We start from the raw sequence: 17,529 nt of genomic DNA, 5'->3' as shown, positions 1-17,529 counted from the left end.
ATGACTGAGTGAATCCCTTCCCACACTGAGAGCAGGTGAATGGTCACTCCCCAGTGTGAACTCGCTGGTGCCTCAGCAGGTGGGATGAGGTAGTGAATCCCTTCCCACACTCAGAGCAGGTGAATGGCTTCTCCCCACTGTGAACTCGCTGGTGTCTCAGAAGGTCAGATGAGGTAGTGAATCCCTTCCCACACTCAGAGCAGATGAATGGCCTCTCTCCAGTGTGAACTCGCTGGTGTGTCAGCAGGGTGGATGACTGAGTGAATCCCTTCCCACACACTGAGAGCAGGTGAATGGCCTCTCCCCAGTGTGAATTCGCTGGTGTATCAGCAGAGTGGATGACTGAGTGAATCGCTTCCCACAGTCGGAGCAGGTGAACGGCCTCTCCCCAGTGTGAACTCGCTGGTGTGTCACCAGGGTGGATGAGGTAATGAATCCCTTCCCACACTGAGAGCAGGTGAATGGCCTCTCCCCAGTGTGAACTCGCTGGTGTGTCAGCAGGTCGGATGACCGAGTGAATCCCTTCCCACACTCAGAGCAGGTGAATGTTCTCTCCCCAGTGTGAGTGCGCCGATGAACTTCCAGCTCAGACGGGTAATTAAATTTCTTCCCATAGTCCCCACATTTCCACGGTTTCTCCATGGTGCGGGTGTCCTTGTGTCTCTCCAGGTTGGACGATCAGTTGAAGCCTCGTCCACACACACAACACGTGTACGGTTTCTCCCCGCTGTCAATCATGCGATATTTTTTCAGGCTGTGTCACTGGTTAAAGCTCTTTCCACAGGCAGTGCACTGGAACACTCTCACTCGGTTGTGTGTGTCTCGGTGCTTTTCCAGTCACACTGATGTTTGAAATCCCAGGGAGGGGGCAGTGTGTGATGTCCCTGTGGGGTGCAGTATGTTCAGTGTCTGACCCTGACCTGCCCCAGGGAGGGGGCAGTGTGTGATGTCCCTGTGGGGTGCAATGTCTGATCTGAGTTGCCCCAGGGAGAGGGCAGTGTGTGATGTCCCTGTGGGGTGCAGTATGTTCAGTGTCTGACCTGGATCTGCCCCAGGGAGGGGGCAGTGTGTGTTGTCCCTGTGGGGTGCAGTATGTTCAGTGTCTGACCCGGATCTGCCCTCATTCCTCCTGCTCCAGGGGGCAGTCACGCTCCAACAGTCTGAATTAATTGGAGGGACAGCGTCATCTACTGGACACCGGCGGTATTTCAAGGCACATCATGTCTGGCTCCATCCCAGAGAAATCCAAAACCAACCTGCAGATTCAATTCATTTTATTGTCAATTGCTTAACAAACTTTAACTCCATTTGTTGCAGCTTTCAGTATTTGAAAACCCTTCTGATATTTTGTATCAATATTAAATGTAGAAGATACTAAAGACATCCCAATAATAGATAATCAAGGGGCTATAGGGAAGGGGGAACTTAAAACTATCACTGACACTAAAGAAAAATTAAGCGGTAAAATAATGGGACTAAAGGTGGACAAATCCCCTGGACCAAAGGTGGAGAAGTTCCCCTGGAACTGATGGCCTGCATACTAGAGTCATAAAAGAAGTGGCTGCAGAGATAGTGGATGCATTGGTTGAAATCTGCCAAAACTCCCTGGATTGTGGAGGAGTCCCAGCAGTTTGGAAAACCACAAATTTAACACCGCTATTTAAAAAATGAGGGAGACAAAAAACAGGAAACTATAGACGAGTTAGCCTAACATCTGTTTTTGGGGAAAAGCTGGAGTCCATTGTTAAGGAAACAGTAGCAAGGCATTTGCAAAAGCATAATACAGACAAGCAGTCAGCATGGTTTTAGGAAAGAGAAATCATGTTTGACAAATTTGCTGGAGTTCTTTGAGGATGTAATGAGCAGGGTGGCTAAGGGGGAACCAGTTGAGGTGGTGTATTTGGATTGCCAGAAGGCTTTTAATAAGGTGCCATATAAAAGGTTACTGCTCAAGATTAAAGTTCACGGGTTTGGAGTTAATATATTAGCATGGATAGAGGGTGGGCTAACTAACAGAAGACAGATAAATGGATCATTTTCCGGTTGGCAAACGGTGACCAGTGGGGTGTCGCAGGGATCGGCCTCAACTATTTACAACTATATTAATGACTTGGATGAAGGGACAGAGTGTAATGTAACCAAGTTTGCTGATGATACAAAGATGATAGGAAAGCAAATTGGAGGAGGACACAAAGAATCTGCAAATAGATGTAGATAGGCTAAGTGAGTGGGTTAATATTTGGCAGATTGAGTATAATGTGGGAAAGTGTGAGGTTATCCACATTGGCAGGAAAAATAAAAGTACAATTTATTATTTAAATGGAGAGGTATTACAAAATGCTGCGGTACAGAGGGACCAGGTTGTCCTTGTGTGTGCAACACAAAAAGTTAGCATGCAGTTACAGCAAGTAATTATGAAGCCAATAGAAATGTTGGCCATTATTGCAAGGGGGATGTGGAGTATAAAAGCAGAGAAGTCCTGCTACAACTGTACAGGGTATTGGTGAGACCACACCTGGAGTACTAGGTACAGTTTATCTCCTTATTTCAGGAGGGATATGCTTGCATTGGAGACAGTTCAGAGAAACTTCACTAGTTTGATTCCTGAGATGAAGGGGTTGACTTATGGGGATTGGTTGAGCAGGTTGGTCCTATACTCATTGGAGTTTAGAAGAATGAGAGGTGATCATACTGAAACATATAATAGTGAGGGGACTCGACAAGGTGGATGCAGAGAGCATGTTTCCACTTGTACAGAATCTAGAACTAGGGGGCATAGTTTAAGAATATGGGATTTAGAACTGAGATGAGGAGAAATTTCTACTCTCAGAGGAGTAAATCATTGGAATTCTCCGCCCAGAGAGCTGTGGAGGCTGGGTCACTGAGTATATTTAAGGTGGGGATAGACAGATTTTTGAACGATAATGGAGTGAAGGGTTATGGGGAGTGGGCAGCGAAGTGATTTTATTAAATGGCATAGCAGGTTCGAGTGGCTAATGGCCTACTCCTGCTCCTATTTCTTATGTTTTCTAAAGAGTGAATTAGAGATGCAATCACAATCAGCGTTATTTTTAATCTGAGCATTTTCCTGTTGATTAATTTGTCAAATATCCAGAATATTAAACTCCAGCCCAGTTACAGGGGGAATCAATATCAGCAGAAAGAAAGCCCAACTGTCAGAATGGACATGATTCAGTCTGGGACAACAGCAGAAACCAACCCCTGCAGTCACTTGTGAACTCGCTGGTCCTCAGCAGGGTGGATGACTGAGTGAATCCCTTCCCACACTGAGAGCAGGTGAATGGTCACTCCCCAGTGTGAACTCGCTGGTGCCTCAGCAGGTGGGATGAGGTAGTGAATCCCTTCCCACACTCAGAGCAGGTGAATGGCTTCTCCCCACTGTGAACTCGCTGGTGTCTCAGAAGGTCAGATGAGGTAGTGAATCCCTTCCCACACTCAGAGCAGATGAATGGCCTCTCTCCAGTGTGAACTCGCTGGTGTGTCAGCAGGGTGGATGACTGAGTGAATCCCTTCCCACACACGGAGCAGGTGAACGGTCTCTCCCCAGTGTGAGCTCGATGGTGTATCAGCAGGTGGGATGAGGTATTGAATCCCTTCCCACACTGAGAGCAGGTGAATGGCCTCTCCCCAGTGTGAACTCGCTGGTGTGTCAGCAGGGTGGATGACAGAGTGAATCCCTTTCCACACTGAGAGCAGGTGAATGGCCTCTCCCCAGTGTGAATTCGCTGGTGTATCAGCAGAGTGGATGACTGAGTGAATCGCTTCCCACAGTCGGAGCAGGTGAACGGCCTCTCCCCAGTGTGAACTCGCTGGTGTGTCACCAGGGTGGATGAGGTAATGAATCCCTTCCCACACTGAGAGCAGGTGAATGGCCTCTCCCCAGTGTGAACTCGCTGGTGTGTCAGCAGGTCGGATGACCGAGTGAATCCCTTCCCACACTCAGAGCAGGTGAATGTTCTCTCCCCAGTGTGAGTGCGCCGATGAACTTCCAGCTCAGACGGGTAATTAAATTTCTTCCCATAGTCCCCACATTTCCACGGTTTCTCCATGGTGCGGGTGTCCTTGTGTCTCTCCAGGTTGGACGATCAGTTGAAGCCTCGTCCACACACACAACACGTGTACGGTTTCTCCCCGCTGTCAATCATGCGATATTTTTTCAGGCTGTGTCACTGGTTAAAGCTCTTTCCACAGGCAGTGCACTGGAACACTCTCACTCGGTTGTGTGTGTCTCGGTGCTTTTCCAGTCACACTGATGTTTGAAATCTTTTCCCAAAGACAGAACAGACAAACATTTCTCCTTCCACTTTCAAAGGCCGATGATATTCAGGTCCTGATGAATCAAGTGATTCCGTCAGATCTTGACGCGATGTTTGGTTTGAGTTTCCTGACTGAAAATCCTGCCCTTCGAATACCCTGGAAAAGGAGTTTACAAAAATTATTACTGCAAGTAAAGGACATTAATTCACAACCGACAATTTTAGATTGTATATTACATTCTTTCCTCTCTTGTTCCTCCAAAGCTGTAAATCCTCACCCCATACACTCGTCCCCGTCCCTTTCCTGAAATTCAAACATGTCACACGTCTGAAGGCAGCTTGTCCTATGCTCCCAATTATCATCACCAACTCTGGCTGGGTTCAGTTCTACACTCACTGGTTCCCCTCCCCTGAAGATGCTGACTCTGGCTGGGTTCAGTTCTACACTCACTGGTTCCCCTCCCCTGAAGGTACTGGCTCTGGCTGGTTTCAGTTCTACACTCACTGGTTCCCCTCCCCTGAAGTGCTGACTCTGGCTGGGTTCAGTTCTACACTCACTGGTTCCCCTCCCCTGAAGGTACTGGCTCTGGCTGGGTTCAGTTCTACACTCACTGGTTCCCCTCCCCTGAATGTACTGACTCTGGTTGGGTTCAGTTCTAAACTCACTGACATCCCTCCCTCTCGCTCAATTCCAGAGGGTGCTGACTCTGGCTGGGTTCAGTTATCATAAGATCAGAAATAGGAGCAGGAGTAGGCCATTTGACCCCTCGGGCCTACTCTCTCATTCAATAAGATCATGGCTGATCTCATCATGGGCTCAGCTCCACTTCCCTGCCCGCTCCCCATAACCCTTTACTCCATTATCGCTCAAAAAGCTGTCTGTCTCTGCCTAAAAATGTTTGCTGGGACCGTGCAGGAGTTAATATTGGACAGAAACAGTTCGAGATTAGTTTAATTACAGAAAAACACTCGGTCACTGAGAGAATACCGAAGTGGATAATCAAGCGGCTATAGGGAGGGAGGAACGTAATACAATCACGATCACTAATGAAACAGTACTCGGTAAAATAATGGGGCAGAAGGCAGGCAAGTCCCCTGGACGAGAGGTTCTTAAGAAAAGTAGCTGTAGAGATAGTGGATGCATTGGTTGTAATCTACCAACATTCCCTGCATTCTGGGGCAGTCCCAGCAGATTGGAAAACCACAAATGTAACGCCTCTAGTTAAAAAAGGAGGACTTGGTGGACCTGGAGAACTTCCTAAACCGGGTCTCTCCGTGTTCCCCAGCTCCTGGGGTGGAGGAGGAACCCCTTCCGCTGTCGCTTCCCGACCCAGCACCATTTTTAAAAGAGCCCAGTGGGGACTCCTCTGCCGACGATCCTGGGGGTTGGATCGGGGCAGTGCCAGGGCCGGTTGGAGCGGCCGGTTCATTTGCCGTACCTTGTGCGGTCGATGGGCCGGCTGCTGGCGGCCACCTCCCGGAGGAGGACGGGGACTCGGTGGGGGACGCGGGAGAAAATCTAGAGACCACCGCCAGCGAGGCGGTGGATCTGCTCGCGGCCGCCGCCGAGACCATCCTCATTCCTGCAAAGGAACTCCGGGACTTTTTGGCCCAGAGCCGGGGTCACTGCAACCAAGCCCGACTGGCCCTGGAAAAATGGTCCGAGCCAGAGCTGATCAAGGGGTCCGTCCGCGCCGCCGTTAAAACCTTGGCCGCGGGCGGGCCCTTGACAAAGGAGCAACACCTTGAGCTGCGCGAGCTCGAGGGACTCCTCGCTGGGCTGCGGAGGGAGCAGAGTTCAACAAAAGACTCTGCTCCCTCCCCCACAATAGGTTAAGGTAGAGGTTGCACTATGCTTTTGCCATGAAGATAACCATAGCCAGCCTCAACATCAACGGCGGCAGAGGGGCACACCGTAGATTTGACAATTTTAACTGCACCCTCGAGGCGAGGGACCGCTCCGGTGCCCCGCAGTGCATGACGGCGATGGAGAAGTTGAGGGACCTGGTCGGGTCCTTCGACTTGGTGGACGTCTGGCGAAATCTCCACCCCGACTCCAGCGCCTTTACTTGGGTGAGGCCTGGAGTAGGATGGTCTAGAGTCGACCGCCTTTACGTGTCTCGGACGTACGTTTCCTGTGTCCCGGCGGCCTCCATGCGGCCGGTGCCGTGTTCGGACCACCACCTGGTGTGGGCGGAGCTCGCTTCGCTCCGCGCGAGGACGGGGTCCGCGTACTGGCACTTTAACAACCGGCTGCTGGAGGACGTGCGGTTCCAGGACTCGTTCCGTCGATTCTGGTCCGACTGGAGAAGGAAGCAGGGGGTCTTCCCCTCCTTGAGGCTATGGTGGGACGTGGGCAAGGCTCACGTCCGCGTCTTCTGTCAAGACTACGCGAGGGGATCGACCAAGAGGCGGGCGGCCAGAGTCGGGCGCCTAGAAAAAGAGGTGCTCGACCTGGAAGCCCGTCTCGGTCAAGTCGTCCAGGACCCGGCCCTGCGGACGGTGTACGAAGCGAAGAAGGCCGCGCTGAAGGACCTGCAGCTCGTCGGGTCCCGAGGCGCGTTCGTGAGGTCGCGGATCCGGTTCCTGCGGGATCTGGACCGCGGCTCCCCCTTCTTCTACTCGCTGGAAAAAAGGCAGAGTGTCCGTAAGCAGCTCTTGACGCTGCTGGCCGACGACGGCTCTCTCGTCTCGGATCCGGAGGGCGTCAACAACAGGGCCCATGAATATTACGGGGCTCTGTTCTCTCCGGATCCGTCCAGCGAGGAAGCGTGTAGAGTTTTGTGGGAGGACCTGCCGAAGGTCAGCCCGGAGGGCGCCGAAAATCTGGAAGCTCCGTTAAGCCTGGCGGAGCTGACCGGTGCCCTCGCCCGGCTCTCGAGGGGAAAATCCCCGGGGCTGGACGGGCTGACCGTGGAGTTCCACAGGGCGTTCTGGGACGTCCTGGGGAGCGACTACGCGCGGGTCCTGGGGGAAAGTCTGGCGACCGGGGAGATGCCCCTCTCTTGGCGCAGGGCAGTCATCGTCCTGCTGCCTAATAAGGGCGATCTCCGCCTCCTTAAGAACTGGCGCCCGGTCTCCCTCCTCAGCACGGACTACAAAATCTTCGCCAGGGCGATGTCTGCTCGCCTTGGTGCCGTGCTGGACCACATGATCCACCCCGACCAGTCCTACACGGTCTCGGGCCGGACAATCCACGATAACATCCATCTGGTCCGGGACCTCATCCATTGTTCCCAGGAGGCTGGTCTGTCGGTCGCCTTCCTATCCCTCGACCAAGAGAAGGCGTTCGACAGGGTGGATCACGACTATCTGCTCGGAACTCTGCGCGCTTTCGGGTTCGGGATGCATTTCGTCACCCGGATCCGACTTTTGTACGCCGCCGCAGAGTGTCTGATTAAGGTTAACGGGTCCTTGACGGCGCCCCTTCGCTTTAGGAGAGGGGTGCGCCAGGGATGCCCCATGTCCGGCCAGTTATACGCCGTTTGTGTGGAGCCTTTCCTGCGCCTCTTGCGGACGAGGTTGACGGGACTGGCTCTGCAAGGGCCGGGCGTGGAGGTCGTCCTCTCGGCTTACGCCGATGACGTGCTCCTCGCGGTAGAGGATCCCGCTGACCTGCGGAGGATGCGTGAGTGCCAGGAGATTTACTCGGTCGCGTCCTCCGCCAGGATCAACTGGGAGAAATGTTCCGGACTCCTGGTGGGTCAGTGGCGGGTGGACTCCCTGCCGGAGGAGCTCAGGCCTTTTGCCTGGAGCACGACCCATCTCCTCTATCTGGGAGTCTACCTTAGCCCTGACGAGGGAGCCTGGCCGGCGAACTGGCAGGAGCTGGAGGCCAAGGTCGCCGCTCACCTAGGGCGCTGAACAGGACTGCTCCGAGTGCTGTCCTACAGGGGTCGAGCGCTAGTCATAAACCAGCTGGTGGCCGCAATGTTGTGGTACCGGCTGGTCACTTTGACCCCTCCCCCTGCGTTTGTCGCCAAGATACAGAAGAAGCTGGTGGACTTCTTCTGGAACAACAGGAAGCACTGGGTCTCTGCTGCGGTCTTGAGTCTCCCGCTTGAGGAGGGCGGTCAGTCGTTGGTGTGCGTCAGCGCCCAGCTTGCGACTTTCCGTCTTCAGACCCTGCAGAGATACCTTTACGTCGAGCCCCCTCCTAGGTGGTGTGCTCTGGCGAGGTATTTCTTCCGCCAGCAGCGCGACCTCAACTATGACACGCAGCTCCTGTTTGTGAATTTGGGGGGTGTCAGGACCGCCCTCCGGGAGCTGCCTGTCTTTTACAAGGAACTCATCAGGGTCTGGAACAAAGTCTCCACCAGGCGCAGCTCTCCGCTGGCTGGAGTGGCGGCTGTCCTGCAGGAGCCGCTGCTCGGGAATCCGTACCTCCACGGCCGAGGTTTCATGTGGCGGTCGGAAGAGAGGGCTGTGGCTGGTGAGGTGACCAGGGTCAGGGACCTGCTCGATGGCGGAGGAGCGGGCTGGATGGCGCCAGACACGCTGGCACGGCGCCTAAATTCTGCCAACGTCCGCCACGCGGCCGATGCCATCGAGTCGCTAAAAACAGCTCTGGGCCCTGACTCCGTTAGGTGCATCGAGGAGGCTCAAGCACGTGGGGAGATCCCGTCCGAACTGACCCCCGTCCGGACGGAATTCCTCATCGGCGCCAAACCCCGGAACCTCCCTCGGGGGCCGGCGACTCACAACTTGAGCCGCCTCGGGGAAATCCCCTCCGTGCCTTTCAGTTCCGCGCGGAGGGGTTTCCTGTACGGGCTGCTCCTGCACACTCTCAACTTTGCCATCCTCGCCGGCCGTCCGGACACGCCATGGCGTACCATCTTGCCGTCCGGAGGAGGCGGGGGTCCCCGATGGAGGGCACTCTACGCAGGGGTCCTCCCACTATTCATCGGGGACTCGGCCTGGAGGGTGGTGCACGGAGCAGTGCTGTGCAATAAATGTTTAAGCCGGTTCACGGACTCCCAGGCCGCCTGCAATTTCTGCGGTCTGGAGGAGTCCGTGTTCCATGTTTTTATTGAGTGCACAAGGTTGCAGCCCATGTTCCATTATTTGAAGGAGCTGCTCCTGAAATTCTGGCTGCACTTCAGTCCCACTCTCCTGATCTTTGGGCAGCCTGTGCGGAGGGGAGCGGGTAGGTCCGAAGGCCTCCTCGTAGGACTGCTCCTGGGCACGGCCAAGGGTGCTATCAGCCGGTCCAGGCAGCGGGCGGTCGAGGGGGTCGTTCAACCTGACTGCCTGCCTCTCTTCCGCTCTTACATCCGGTCCAGGGTGTCCTTGGAGATGGAGCATGCGGTGTCCACCGGTACGCTCGCGGCCTTCCGCGAGAGGTGGGCACCGGAGGGACTGGAGTGCATCATCACGCCCGGCAACCAAATTTTAATTTGATTTTACGTTTTTAAGTTTAATTTGTTTTCATTGCCGGTGCTTTTAGTGTCCCCCTTCCCTTTTATAGGGGGCACTGGGGAAAATTGTGATTTTAGTGCCCAAAAAAAAAAATCCAAAAAAAGAAAAACATAAAAAAAAACAAAAAAAAGGGGAAAAAAAAAAAGGGCCTTGTAAATGTCTGGTGTGTCACCCAGGTAGGGTGGCACGGTTTAATGTTTTTTGTTTTTGCAGATAAACTCCAAAAAGAGTTTCAGGCACAAGGGGGAGTCCGTGTTCCATGTTTTTATTGAGTGCACGAGGTTGCAGCCCCTGTTCCATTATTTGAAGGGGCTGCTCCTGAAATTCTGGCTGCACTTCAGTCCCACTCTCCTGATCTTTGGGCACCCTGTGCGGAGGGGAGCGGGTAGGTCCGAAGGCCTCCTCGTAGGACTGCTCCTGGGCACGGCCAAGGGTGCCATCAGCCGGTCCAGGCAGCGGGCGGTCGAGGGGGTCGTTCAACCTGACTGCCTGCCTCTCTTCCGCTCTTACATCCGGTCCAGGGTGTCCTTGGAGATGGAGCACGCGGTGTCCACCGGTACGCTCGCGGCCTTCCGCGAGTGGTGGGCACCGGAGGGACTGGAGTGCATCATCACGCCCGGCAACCAAATTTTAATTTGATTTTACGTTTTAAAGTTTAATTTGTTTTAATTGCCGGTGGTTTTAGTGTCCCCTTCCCTTTTATAGGGGGCACGGGGAAAATATTTTTTCTTAAAAAATTTTTCATGCACAAGCAGTGGAGGCGTGTCCTGCACAGTTGGAGCTGAGCTGCAGTGAGGAGAGGAGCTACCAACCTTAGCTCCTGTTTGGAAGGCCTGGAGAGCCCTGAGACCAGCCCAGGAAGAGGAGGAAAGGGCTAGCTTGCTACCCATTCAACATCCAGAGGGAGAGGAGGAGCACAGAAACAATTTAACATTTATTACAACTACAGAGAGTTGGAGAGAGGGGGAAAAAACAACAACCTGTGTGGAAGGAGGGAGAATCTACAACATTCTACAGGTGGGTGTTGGTGCATTTCCCCGTAAAGACTTTGCTGTATCGGTGGGGGGAGGAAAGAAGACCACTGAGAGCCGGAACATCGCGGGGGGTGTGTGTGTGTGGAAGTGTGTGTGGGGGCCTTGCTTACAACTAGGCCCCACACACAATTGAACCCCCCCCAATTGCCTAGCCTGGGATAGCTGGAGCTACCAGGCTGAAGATTTTATTTACCACCTCTTTAAACATCGTTAGGAGTGTGTGCCTGGTGGCTCAAGCTGCCCCAGGTGAAGACATCTTCTCCCCTCACCCGAAGACCACCCCAAAGACTATTTTGTGTTTTGCCATCTGGGGATTGCACCCACCCACAGCTGCGAGGGGAGACCTGCCCTCGCAGTTCCCCCCCCTTCCCACCCCCCTCTCTCTTTCTATGTTACTCTCTGTTTCTCCCCTCTCTCTCTGAGAGCCCTTTTTCTCCCAAATTAATTGAGAAAAAACAATTGAGACAACTGAGCAGAGGGAGCAAGGCCCCTCCCCAATTGCCAACTAGGGGAGAGGTGTGCCTCGTTAAGAGCTCCTCTGCTCAGTCTTACTATAAGAGGCCAATTAAGACCATTAAGGCCTGTGACTTTGGGGTGGGTGTAGCCCTTAAAGGGACCCTGTGATGGTGACCCCATCCACGCCGGTGGCAGGGCCAGCGAAGACATATGCGCAGGTGGCAACCGCTTCCACGGCACCTCCTGCGCCACCCGCTGCCCTGCCACCATTCAGATTAATTACAAAAAAACACGGGGTCAAGAGCTACACTCACCCCACAATGAGCATCGAGGAGTGCGTGCGTGCGATGGCTGGGGTAGTCGGCCCCTCGGCCATTGTCGCAGCCTCCAAGATGTCTGGGAAGGCCGTGTTCTTCCTGGGGTCGGAGCGGGCGGTGTCCCTGGCCCTTGAAAAGGGGCTCACGGTGGGCGGGACGTTCCTGCCGGTGGACCCTCTCGAGGCCACCGCGCAGAGGGTCATCATTTCAAACGTCCCGCCCTTTGTTCCCTCTGAGCTCCTCCTCCCTCACCTACACCAACTGGGGGAGGTAAGGTCAGGGATCAACCCCATACCGCTCGGCCTCAGGGAGAACAGCCTGCGCCACGTGTTCTCCTTCCGCCACCAGCTCTTTGTCCGGTTGGCGCGGGAGGAGACGGCGGAGGGAAGTTTCAATGTGGTGCACGAGGGGACTGCCTACCGCGTCTTCTGGACGTCGGACGGCGTGCGGTGCCATGCCTGTAGGGAGGTGGGGCATGTTCGTAAGAAGTGCCCCGCCTCCAAGGCAGCCAAACCACCGAAGGCGGCCAAGGCTGGCGCCGCCGCCACCCCTCCCCCTAGTTGCGTCCGCGTGCCGGGAACCGTAGGTGCGCGGGCATCGTCGGGGGCCTTTGTTTTCACGGCCTCCGGCAGGGGGGAGGGAGAGCGTCCGATCGAAAAGAAGGCGCGGAAGAAGACGAGACATCTAGAGGCGGGTCCCCTCAGTGCGCCGGAAAGTTTGACCACCGCGCTCAGCCCAACCCAGTCACCGGCGAGCGCGTGGTGCCCTGAGCCCTTGCCCGAGCCCTTGACCAATACCGCAGAGGGGCTCGGGCGAGGGCAAGATAAGGAAAAGGGGTGTGCGGAGCGGGAGGCCTCGGCAGACATGGAGGTCCCCCTGCCTCCGCGCCCCCCCAGGAACAAAAGGAGGCACCACCCCAATGAGGTGGAGGGGGAACAACATCCCTCCGCGGAGGAGTCGGTGCCCGCCGCGTGTCCCGCGTCCCCCACCAGCGCCCCCAAATTGCGCTGTAGGCGCGAGGAATCTGTCCCCGGGGAGGGTGAGGCAGTCGAGGCTGCCCAGCCGCTGCCTCCTGGGGAGGGCGTGGAAGATCTGCCTGTCGTGGGGGGCGTGGGGCCAGCGGAAGAATGCGTAGCCGCCGGGTCGAGCATCCCGGGGACTGAGGCGGGCGGGGCCGAAAAGGCCGAACCTGAGCCCGCCAGCCAATACCCAACTTCCTCCGGGATTTGCTCGACTCGGCAGAAACTGAAAATGGCAATTTTAATATACATCCACACGCTGGGCCGGGGGGTGGCGGCGGGGAGGGGGAAGAACAACAACCCTCGCCCCCTACTTTGGAGCTGAGGGACTTGGTGGACCTGGAGAACTTCCTAAATCAGGTCTCTCCGTGTTCTCCGGCTCCTGGGGCGGAGGAGGAACCCCTTCCGCTGTCGCTTCCCGACCCAGCACCAATTTTAAAAGAGCCCAGTGGGGACTCCTCTGCCGATGATCCTGGGGGTGGGATCGGGGCAGAGCCAGGGCCAGATGGAGCGGCCGGGCCGTTTGCCGTACCTCGTGCGGTCGATGGGCCGGCTGCTAGCGGCGACCTCCCGGAGGGGGACGGGGACTCGGTGGAGTTCGCGGGTGAAGATCTCGAGTCCATCGCCAGTGAGGCGGTGGATCTGCTCGCGGCCGCCACTGAGACCCTCCTCATTCCCGCAGAGGAACTCCGGGACTTTTTGGTCCAGTGCCGGGGTCGCCGCGACCAAGCCCGTCTGGCCCTGGAAAGATGGTCCGAGCCAGGGCTGCTCGTCGCGTCCGTCCGCGCCGCCGCTAAAACCATGGCCGCGGGCGGGCCCTTATCAAAGGCTCAAGGCCTTGAGCTACGGCGGCTCAAAAAGTTCCTCGCTGGGCTGCTGAAGGAGCGGAGGTCAACAAACGACTCCACTCCCTCCCCCACAATAGGTTAAGGTAGAGGTTGCACTATGCTCTAGTCATGAAGATAACCATAGCCAGCCTCAACATCAACGGCAGCAGAGAGGCACGCCGTAGATTTAACAATTTTTCGCTCCTGCGGGAGGGGAAATATGCGGTGTGCTTCCTGCAAGAAACCCACACCGTTCCGGGAGACGAAGCCACGTGGCTCCTGGAATGGCAAGGAGAGGTCCGCTTGAGCCACCTCACCGCTACTTCTAGTGGGGTGGCCATCTTGCTGGGCCCGCATTTTCAGCCGGAGATCTTGGGGGTCGAGGAGCCCGTGCCAGGCCGCTTGCTGCACGTAACGGTTCGCCTGGGGGACGTGCCGCTCCATCTCGTGAACGTGTACGCCCCTCAGCCCAGCCCGCAGCAAACGCGCTTCTTTGAAGAAGTGTCCGCTCTTCTTGGCTCCGTCGACGTCGGCAACTGCATTGTCCTCGGGGGGGATTTTAACTGCACCCTCGAGGCGAGGGACCGCTCCGGTGCCCCGCAGTGCATGGCGGCGATGGAGAAGTTGAGGGACCTGGTCGGGTCCTTCGACTTGGTGGACGTCTGGCGAAATCTCCACCCCGACTCCAGCGCCTTTACTTGGGTGAGGCCTGGAGTAGGATGGTCCAGAGTCGACCGCCTTTACGTGTCTCGGGCATACGTTTCCTGCATCCCGGCGGCCTCCATGCGGCCGGTGCCGTGTTCGGACCACCACCTGGTGTGGGCGGAGCTCGCTTCGCTCCGCGCGAGGACGGGGTCCGCGTACTGGCATTTTAACAACCAGCTGCTGGAGGACGTGCGGTTCCAGGACTCGTTCCGTCGATTCTGGTCCGACTGGAGAAGGAAGCAGGGGGGCTTCCCCTCCTTGAGGCTATGGTGGGACGTGGGCAAGGCTCACGTCTGCGTCTTCTGTCAAGAATACGCGAGAGGGTCGACCAAGAGGCGGGCGGCCAGAGTCGGGCGCCTAGAAAAAGAGGTGCTCGACCTGGAAGCCCGTCTCGGTCAAGTCGTCCAGGACCCGGCCCTGCGGACGGTGTACGAAGCGAAGAAGGCCGCGCTGAAGGACCTGCAGCTCGTCGGGTCCCGAGGCGTGTTCGTGAGGTCGCGGATCTGGTTCCTGCGGGATCTGGACCGCGGCTCCCACTTCTTCTACTCGCTGGAAAAAAGGCAGAGTGTCCGTAAGCAGCTCTTGACGCTGCTGGCCGACGACGGCTCTCTCGTCTCGGATCCGGAGGGCGTCAACAACAGGGCCCGTGAATATTACGGGGCTCTGTTCTCTCCGGATCCGTCCAGCGAGGAAGCGCGTAGAGTTTTGTGGGAGGACCTGCCGAAGGTCAGCCCGGAGGGCGCCGAAAATCTGGAAGCTCCGCTAAGCCTGGCGGAGCTGACCGGTGCCCTCGACCGGCTCTCGAGGGGAAAATCCCCGGGGCTGGACGGGCTGACCGTGGAGTTCCACAGGGTGTTCTGGGACGTCCTGGGGAGCGACTACGCGCGGTTCCTGGGGGAAAGTCTGGCGACCGGGGAGATGCCCCTCTCTTGGCGCAGGGCAGTCATCGTCCTGCTGCCTAAGAAGGGCGATCTCCGCCTCCTTAAGAACTGGCGCCCGGTCTCCATCCTCAGCACGGACTACAAAATCTTCGCCAGGGCGATGTCTGCTCGCCTTGGTGCCGTGCTGGACCACATGATCCACCCCGACCAGTCCTACACGGTCCCGGGCCGGACAATCCACGATAACATCCATCTGGTCCGGGACCTCATCCATTGTTCCCAGGATGCTGGTCTGTCGGTCGCCTTCCTATCCCTCGACCAAGAGAAGGCATTCGACAGGGTGGATCACGACTATCTGCTCGGAACTCTGCGCGCTTTCGGGTTCGGGACGCATTTCGTCGCCCGGATCCGACTTTTGTACGCCGCCGCGGAGTGTCTGATTAAGGTTAACGGGTCCTTGACGGCGCCCCTTCGCTTTAGGAGAGGGGTGCGCCAGGGATGCCCCATGATCGTCCAGTTATACGCCGTTTGCGTGGAGCCTTTCCTGCGCCTCTTGCGGACGAGGTTGACGGGACTGGCTCTGCAAGGGCCGGGCGTGGAGGTCGTCCTCTCGGCTTACGCCGATGACGTGCTCCTCGCGGTAGAGGATCCCGCTGACCTGCGGAGGATGCGTGAGTGCCAGGAGATTTACTCGGCCGCGTCCTCCGCCAGGATCAACTGGGAGAAATGTTCCGGACTCCTGGTGGGTCAGTGGCGGGTGGACTCCCTGCCGGAGGAGCTCAGGCCTTTTGCCTGGAGCACGACCCATCTCCTCTATCTGGGAGTCTACCTTAGCCCCGACGAGGGAGCCTGGCCGGCGAACTGGCAGGAGCTGGAGGCCAAGGTCGCCGCTCGCCTAGGGCGCTGGACAGGACTGCTCCGAGTGCTGTCCTACAGGGGTCGAGCGCTAGTCATAAACCAGCTGGTGGCCGCTATGCTGTGGTACCGGCTGGTCACTTTGACCCCTCCCCCTGCGTTTGTCGCCAAGATACAGAAGAAGCTGGTGGACTTCTTCTGGAACAACAGGAAGCACTGGGTCTCTGCTGCGGTCTTGAGTCTCCCGCTTGTGGAGGGCGGTCAGTCGTTGGTGTGCGTCAGCGCCCAGCTCGCGACTTTCTGTCTTCAGACCCTGCAGAGATACCTTTACGTCGAGCCCCCTCCTAGGTGGCGTGCTCTGGCGACGTATTTCTTCCGACAGCAGCGCGACCTCAATTACGACACGCAGCTCCTGTTTGTGAACTTGGGGGGTGTCAGAACCGCCCTCCGGGAGCTGCCTGTCTTTTACAGGGAACTCATCAGGGTCTGGAACAAAGTCTCCACCAAGCGCAGCTCTCCGCCGGCTGGAGTGGCGGCCTTCCTGCAGGAGCCGCTGCTCGGGAATCCGTACCTCCACGACCGAGGTTTTATGTGGCGGTCGGAAGAGAGGGCTGTGGCTGGTGAGGTGACCAGGGTCAGGGACCTGCTCGATGGCGGAGGAGCAGGCTGGATGGCGCCAGACACGCTGGCGCGACGCCTAAATTCTGCCAACGTCCGCCACGCGGCCGATGCCATCGAGTCGCTAAAAACAGCTCTGGGCCCTGACTCCGTTAGGTGCATCGAGGAGGCTCAAGCACGTGGGGAGATCCCGTCTGAACTGACCCCCGTCCGGACGGAATTCCTCATCGGTGCCAAACCCCGGAACCTCCCTCGGCGGCCGGCGCCTCACAACTTGAGCCGCCTCGGGGAAATCCCCTCCGTGCCTTTCAGTTCCGCGCGGAGGGGTTTCCTGTACGGGCTGCTCCTGCACACTCTCAACTTTGACATCCTCGCCGGCCGTCCGGACACGCCATGGCGTACCATCTTGCCGTCCGGAGGAGGCGGGGGTCCCCGATGGAGGGCACTCTACGCAGGGGTCCTCCCACTATTCATCGGGGACTTGGCCTGGAGGGTGGTGCACGGAGCAGTGCAGTGCAATAAATTTTTAAGTCGGTTCATGGACTCCCAGGCCGCCTGCACTTTCTGCGGTCAGGAGGAGTCCGTGTTCCATGTTTTTATTGAGTGCACGAGGTTGCAGCCCCTGTTCCATTATTTGAAAGAGCTGCTCCTGAAATTCTGGCTGCAATTCAGTCCCACTCTCCTGATCTTTGGGCACCCTGTGCGGAGGGCAGTGTGTAGGTCCGAAGGCCTCCTCGTAGGACTGCTCCTGGGCACGGCCAAGGGAGCCATCAGCCGGTCCAGGCAGCGGGCGGTCGAGGGGGTCGTTCAACCTGACTGCCTGCCTCTCTTCCGCTCTTACATCTGGTCCAGGGTGTCCTTGGAGATGGAGCACGCGGTGTCCACCGGTACGCTCGCGGCCTTCCGCGAGAGGTGGGCACCAGAGGGACTGGAGTGCATCATCACGCCCGGCAACCAAATTTTAATTTGATTTTACGTTTTAAAGTTTAATTTGTTTTAATTGCCGGTGCTTTTAGTGTCCCCCTCCCCTTTTATAGGGGGCACTGGAAAAAATTTTGATTTTAGCGCCCCAAAAAAAAACCAAAAAAAAAAAGAAAAACACAAAAAAAAACCCAAAAAAAT

The 17,529-nt window shown here is 56.7% G+C and overlaps 1 pseudogene; it reads right to left on the bottom strand.

The window, feature by feature from the left end:
- Positions 1-1,284: 1,284 nt before the first annotated feature.
- Positions 1,285-17,529, bottom strand: part of LOC139232779 (zinc finger protein 850-like) — a 115,298-nt pseudogene continuing 99,053 nt past the window's right edge.

Source organism: Pristiophorus japonicus, chromosome 20 (assembly GCF_044704955.1).
Source record: "Pristiophorus japonicus isolate sPriJap1 chromosome 20, sPriJap1.hap1, whole genome shotgun sequence".
NCBI lineage: Eukaryota > Metazoa > Chordata > Chondrichthyes > Pristiophoridae > Pristiophorus > Pristiophorus japonicus.
The sequence above is the reverse complement of the archived record's forward strand: the minus strand, read 5'-3'. Positions and strand labels throughout refer to the sequence as shown.